A 7457-nucleotide genomic window follows, 5' to 3' on the forward strand; every position below is an offset into this window, starting at 1 on the left:
TAATGTAGTTCAAATCTGAAGCAGCCACACTCCTACTGCTACAGCAGATGTATAAGGATCTCCCTAAATTTGCTTGTAGGATAGCCCCTAATTGATAGCACTGAGTTCTTTTACCTTGGAAAGTGAGAATAAGTGGATCCAGGGATCTGTTGCCTTTTGCTCCCCCTCCCTCATCACAAATTGACTACAGTCAAAAAAGTTTGGAGGCCATTGCTCTTGGCAGATTGAACTTTGGACCTTGGACACTAAACTCCTGCCCTGGAAAAGGAGGCAGGGTGGATATATAGAATTCAGGGTGTAAAGCACCGAGTTTGGAGTTAGAAGTTCTAACCCTAAATCTGACAGCACCTTGCTGTGTGGCTTTGGACAGATTGTGTCTTCTCCACAGAGGATTTCTAAATCCCATCCAACTCCAGGATTCTAGGATTCTGTTCTGATTTGCAGGATTCTGCTTTTGATGTCCAGGACTATGCAGATGTGGCTGTAGAGAACTGGTGTCCTTAAAAAGCTGCTGGTTAGTCTGGTTTTGTCCAGACTGGTGTTTTGTTAGTCTGGTGTTTGGTCCACTTGGGAAAGCAGAGTGCTGCTTAAGCATTGCAGGCTCTGGAATCAGAAAGACAGGCTCAAATTTTGCCTCAGCTACTTCTTAGTTTAGTAACGTACTTAATCTGTCTGAGCCTCAATTTTTTCATTATGTAACACGGGGTGAATAATAGCACCTATCTTAGAAATATTACCTATCTTTTTGATCTTTCATCCTACAAATATTTGTTGTGCTCTCACTGTGAGCCAGGCACTGTGTTAGGCACTGGGATATAAGTATGAGAAATACCAGATGGAAAACAGACAATGACTAGATAATCATACTAACGGATATAAAATTGTAACTGTGAAAAATGCAGCTAAGAATAGCAGCAGTTACAAGAACTTATAAAAGGGGGATCTGATGTGATAAGAAATTTTCGGTAAGGTTTTCCTGGGAAGGTTATACTTGCATTGAGCCCTTAAGAATGAGGATAGCTAACTGGATAAGAAGGGAAACAGGACGTGCAAAAGTCCTGTGGTGGCAGATGAGGAAGAAGACCAGGGAGGCTGGAGGGAAGAGAAGAGAGTAAAAGGGAACTAGGTGAGGGTGAAGAGATAAGAAGGGTTTCACAATGTTTTGTTTTTACCTTAAAATCAGTGGGAGGCCATTGAGGGTTTAATCAGGGAGTTGCTATTATCAGATTTTCCTTTAGAAGAGATCTCTTAATAAGAATAGGTTTGGAGGAAGGTGGTAAAATTAGTTTAGGCATACCAGCTAGGAGGCCACTACCGTAGTCCAGATGAAATAAGATGGTAGCTTACAAAGGGGTGGGAATAAAGGGAGTTAGAGCAAAGTAAACAGATCAGACAACTATTTAGGAAATAAAATGAACCGGACTTGGTAATAGATGGGATGGAGTAGGAGGGGAGTAGAGAGGGACAGGAATTTGTCACAGATGATGCTCATGTTTCTGGTTTGGATGGCTAATGTTGCCAATCTGTGGGAGAGGTACTCCCAGGGGAGTAGTAGGTGTTGGGGAAGGAGCCTGAGTGATTTTGGACCTGTTGGCTTGTGGTGCCCTTGAGACATTCAAGTTTAGTTGTCCAGCAGGCAGCTCAAGCTGAACTGGAAATACAATCTGGTGAAAATTAGCAGAGACAGAAACTGTGCATGTGCATGAGGTGCCCCAGGAATCAAGTATAATGTAAAGAGAGGAGAGGGCCTGGGTCTCAACCTCAAGGAAACCCAACACTTATTTTTGGGTAAGAAGAATGAGCCTGAAAAGGTGACAAGGGTGTAGGGGAGGTGAAACCAAGCTTAAAAATCGTGGGTCACTGAAGTGAAGGCAAGACTGATTCATGAAAGCAGTGCTCAGCCATGTGGAAACATGATGAAACGTCAAGTAAAATAGGACCGAAGGATGCTCGTTGCATTTAACAGCACAGAAATCACTGGTGACCTTAGCCAGAGTGGTAGATGTGGAGTGACGGGGTGGATGCCAGGGTTGAGGAGAGAGTGGGAAGTGAGGAAATGATCACAGTGAGTATAGAACAGTGCTTTACAACTGTGAAGGGGAGGAGAGAAATTGGACGGTAGCCTGAGATCCTTGGAAGGTATAAATTATATGATGGGTATAAAACACTTAGGACAGTGCTTCACCCAGAGTAAACTGGGGACTGAGGGTGTTTGTCTTAGAGAAAAAGATATGAGTTGTTTGAAAGACCCAAGGACCCTGACTTTAGTGCTTCCACATGTCATTAGTGAAACTTACATTCTAGAACTACAAAGTGGACTCAGTCCTCTTGAAAGGGAACCTGGAGGACAGCTGGGATAGGAAGAGAGTAAAGCTGCTTTCTTCAGGAATCACACGGTCCCAGGGTCAGGGAGGGCAAGCAGAATCAACAACTGTGGTTAAGGGTGAGGCATGGGGAGAGATGATTTCCCTCTGAACATCCAAACCTCCAGAGCATCTCTCCTTCAGTGTAATTCAGTCAAAATCCATGAAACTTTGATCAGCTACTTCAACTCACTGGTATCAACTCCTGTAGCACTGAGGACCCTATATAATTTATCAGTTGTTTATATGAGACTCTAATAAATCAAACAGATAAAATTATATTTATTACAAGGAACTTATTTTATAAGTTCAATATTTATTTATTATAAGGTCAATAAGTGAGAAAAATGAGGCTGTTCTGATGATGTTAAAAAAAAAAGAAAGAAAATTGGAGTTCTATTGGCTTCAGAAACCAATTTGTTCCTTTATTTTGTTTCAACTATAAAAGAACCTTCAAATTCTGATTCATTCAGATTAGTAGTTGCAAATAATATCAATTTTACCTAACAATGTCAGGATATTCTCTAATTAATCAAAGATGGCAAAAGGATATTTATTCTAAGGTTTGCACAAAAATGAGCTAGTCCAGAGAACAAGAGGCTTCCAATGTTTAAAAAATATATATATATACATATATACACACACACATATATGTTATATACATATAAATTTGACAAACTATTTTTTGAATACTGTATTAACTGCTTTAGTATATTTTTATTTATTCCTCAAAACAACCCTATAGGGTAATTATTATTATTATCCCCATTTAATGTAAGGCTCAGAGAGATTAAGCAGACTTCTATTTCTGGAAGCATGAAAGTCTAGATATATTAAACAACCCTTCCACTAAAAACAGCTAAATTATCTGGATAAAATGTTTTTAATGCATCAATGATTGGCATTAACAAAGGAAGTAAAGAATCTTAGAGTGAAAGAAGGAATCCCTGAGGATGTCTTCTCAACCTTAGTAAACTTAGGCTTGAGGTTTTATAGACTCCCAGTGCTCAGAAGACAGAGCCTAGGTGTTCCAAGATTCTTGTAATGTTTGAGAAGAGGGTAAAAATACTAATTTACTTTAGCTTTCAATAGTTTAAGCATGTAGACTTTTCTAAGATAATCTCCAAAAGAATAATATCTTCTAAACTAGTATCAGAAGCAAATAGAGTGAAAATAATTCAATTAATGTGAAAAAAAATCAACAAGGGGTGGGGGGAGAACTATGAAAGGATAAAAACAAATGACATATACAAAATACAATGTAGGAAGAAATCTAAATATTGTTTATTGCAATTAAAATAAATATACATGGGTTAAATTCTACTGTAAAAGATTCATACTAGATTAAAAAACAAAATCTAGCTATACGCTATTTAAAAGAGACACATCCAAAACACAACAATACAAAAACAAATGGAAAATAATATACTAGGAAAACACTCACTTAAAAAACTCTGCTGTAGCTATATTAATAATTATATCAAATAATTATTATATCAAATAATATAAATAATTATATCAAAATGAAATTTAAGGCAAAAAGGAAAATGTATAATCATAGAGGGTTAATCATAATAATTAAAAGTTTACCAAACAACAGCAAAAATTCCAAACTTATATGTTCCTAATAACATATCCTCAAAAAAAGAAAAAAGTTGCAAAATTGCAAGGAAAAACTAGACAAATCCACTATCATAGTCGGAGATTTTAACACTTCTTTCAATAATTATTTAATAAATTAAGCAGACAAAAAGGTCAGAAGAATATAGGAAGTTTGAGAAACACAAATAACCAGCTTGGTCTATTGGTAAAATATAGAAGATTTCATCCAAAAGTGGAGAATGAAACCACAATAAAAATATTTTGTGTGATTTATAACATATGTACAAGTAAAATGCATGACAATAATAGTATAAAGGCCAGGAGTTGGAAAATACAAGTATACTTATGTATACTACATATTGTAAGGTTTTATACTCTATGTGAAGTGGTATAATATCATTTGGAGGTAGACTATGATAATTTTAAAATGTGAAGTATAAATCCTACAGCAAGCACTAAAGTAACAAAACAAATACTTACAGCTAACAAAGAGACAAAACAGAATCAAAAAAATAATCAATTAATCCATAAAAAGACAGAAAAGAGTTTCTGGAGATCTTCTGGAAACATAGAAGAGATGGGACAAATAGAAAATAAATACTAAGATAATAGGTCAAACCTAATCATATCAATAAACATATAAAATGTAAATGATCTAATCACTCCAATTAAAAGTCAGAGATTGTCAGATTAGACAAAAACAAAACAAAACAAACAAACAAAAACCCCAAGGGCTTCCCTGGTGGTGCAGTGGTTAAGAATCTGCTTGCCATTGCAGGGGACATGGGTTCAAGCCCTGGTCTGGGAAGGTCCCACATGCTGCGGAGCAACTAAGCCCATGAGCTACAACTACTGAGCCCACGAGCCGCAACTACTGAAGCCTGCGTGCCTAGAGCCGGTGCTCTGAAACAAGAGAAGCCACCGTAATGAGGAGCCCGCACACCACAACAAAGAGTAGTCCTCACTCACCACAACTAGAGAAAGCCCGTGGGCAGCAATGAAGACCCAATGCAGACAAAAATAAATAAATAAAATAAATTAAAAAATAAAAGAAAAGGCCAATAACATACAAAAAAACTCTAAATAAAATTTTAGCAAATCAAATCCAACAATATATAAACAGGATAATACATCATGGACCAAGTAGAGTTTATCCAGGAATACAAAATTGGTTTAGCTTTCAAAAATCAACCAATGCAATCCATCTTATTAATAATCTAAAAAAGAAAAACCGTAAGATGTTCTTAATAGATGCAGAAAAAATATTTAACAAAATCCAACACCCATTTCTGATAAAAACTCTCAGCAAACTACGTAGGAATAGAGCGGAACTCCCTCAACTAGGAAAGAAAAAAAAAGCATCCATGGAAAATCTATGGCAACATCACTCTTAATCAAAGACTGAACATTTCCCCGCAAAGATCAGGGTAAGAGGAAAATGTCTGCTCTCACCACTTCTGTTCAACATTGTATAAGCTTCTAGCCAGTGAAATATAGCAAGAAGAAAGACATTTATTTATATTGGAAAAGAAGTAAAACTATCTTTATTTACTGAGAAGATGGCTGGTAAAAAATCTTGATGGAATCTACAAAAATGTACATTCAAGTGGTCTTAGCAAGATTATAAGATAGAAGATACAAAAAGCAATAGTATTTTTATTACCATCAATGAAAATTAGAAACCGAAATTTTAAAAACCTTTACCAATTATAATAGCACCAAAAAAATGAAGTTCTTAAGGGTAAATCTGACCAAAAGTGTACAAGACCTGTACACTGGAAACTACAAAATGTTACTTAGGGAAATTAAAGAGGACGTAAAAAAATGGAAAGTTATTCCTAGATCATGGATCAGAGACTGTTTACATGCCAATTGTCTGCAAATCTATCTGTAGATTCATTGGCTTTCCAATGAAAATCCCTGCCCTTTTTTTTTTTTTTGTAGAAATCAGTAGCCATTCTACTTCCAGGTATTTACCTATGAGAAAAAAAAGCATAAGCCCACACAAAGACTTGTACATTCATATTCAAAGCAACTTTATTTGTAATAGCCCCAAACCAGGAACGACCTAAAATCCATCAACCAATGAATGGATGAGTGAAATGTGATCTATCCATGCAGTGGAAAACTACCCAGCAATAAGATGGAATTAAGTGATAGAACTGATTCATCCATCAGTTCATTTTTTCATTGTTCAGTGCAAAAATAATGTATCTTATAATATTCTAAGATATTCATTGACAACATTTTTAAATGCTCATAATTTTGCACTGATCTCTTAAAATTTCAGAACAGCTTAATTTAATTTACTTGGATGATGACTCTTAACTGTAAGGATCAGTTTCATTACTGATACTTTATCTGCATTTATAAGCTCGGTAACGTTTGTGACTGTTTTGTCAGTTTGAGTTTTTCAACTTGATACAAAGCTATATAATCATATTAGTATGCCTATTATTTACATTTGAAAGATATATAAAAGGGATTTTTAATGAATAAAGTATTTCTCGTTTCTTTTGAAAAAAAAGAAGTTAGAAAGAGAACTGAATAAAAAACACAAAGAAAGGGGCTTCCCTGGTGGCGCAGTGGTTGGGAGTCCGCCTGCCGATGCAGGGGACATGGGTTCGTGCCCCGGTCCGGGAGGATCCCACGTGCCGCGGAGCGGCTGGGCCCGTGAGGCATGGCCGCTGAGCCTGCGCATCCAGAGCCTGTGCTCCGCAATGGGAGAGGCCACAACGGTGGGAGGCCCGCGTACCGCAAAAAAAAAAAAAAAAAAAAAAAAAAAAAAAAAAACACAAAGAAAGAAGGAAATGACAAATAATAAAATAAAATAAGTAAGTTATCCAAGTTCACACAGTTAGAGAATGGCAGAATTGGTCCAAATTCAGATTTGTCTGACTCCAAAACCTGTTTTCTTAACATAAGTAAAACATCATCATTGTTTTCCCAATTTTTTCTTTCAGGCCTCTCACTGTCGTGACCTCTCCCGTTGCGGGGCGCAGGCTCCGGACGCGGCTCACGGGCCCAGCCGCTCCGCGGCATGTGGGATCTTCCCGGACCGGGGCACGAACCCGTGTCCCCTGCATCGGCAGGCGGACTCTCAACCACTGCGCCACCCGGTAAGCTCTGTTTCCCCAATTTTGGTCATGCGGTATCACCGTCAAGATTTTTGTCAAGTACCACCTACTATTGTTAGCTTAATATTTTTCTTTAAATTGACTCACTTTTTAAACTTAGCCTCATTCTAGGCAATAATAGCTGTGAATAGGTTTTCATAAGCAGTTGGAATTTTCCTGATACACATTAAAATAAATACATATCAATTCAAAGGAAAAAAATTTACCCGTTGTGATGGTTGGTTTTATGTGTCAACGTGTCTAGGCTATAGTATCTAGTAACTCAATCAAACACTACTAACCTGTTTCTGTGAAGGTATTTTGTATTTGTGATCAACATCTACCACCAGCTGACTTTAAGAAGATTATCTTTGAT

This window comes from Phocoena sinus, chromosome 2 (assembly GCF_008692025.1).
Source record: "Phocoena sinus isolate mPhoSin1 chromosome 2, mPhoSin1.pri, whole genome shotgun sequence".
Taxonomy (NCBI): Eukaryota; Metazoa; Chordata; class Mammalia; order Artiodactyla; family Phocoenidae; genus Phocoena; species Phocoena sinus.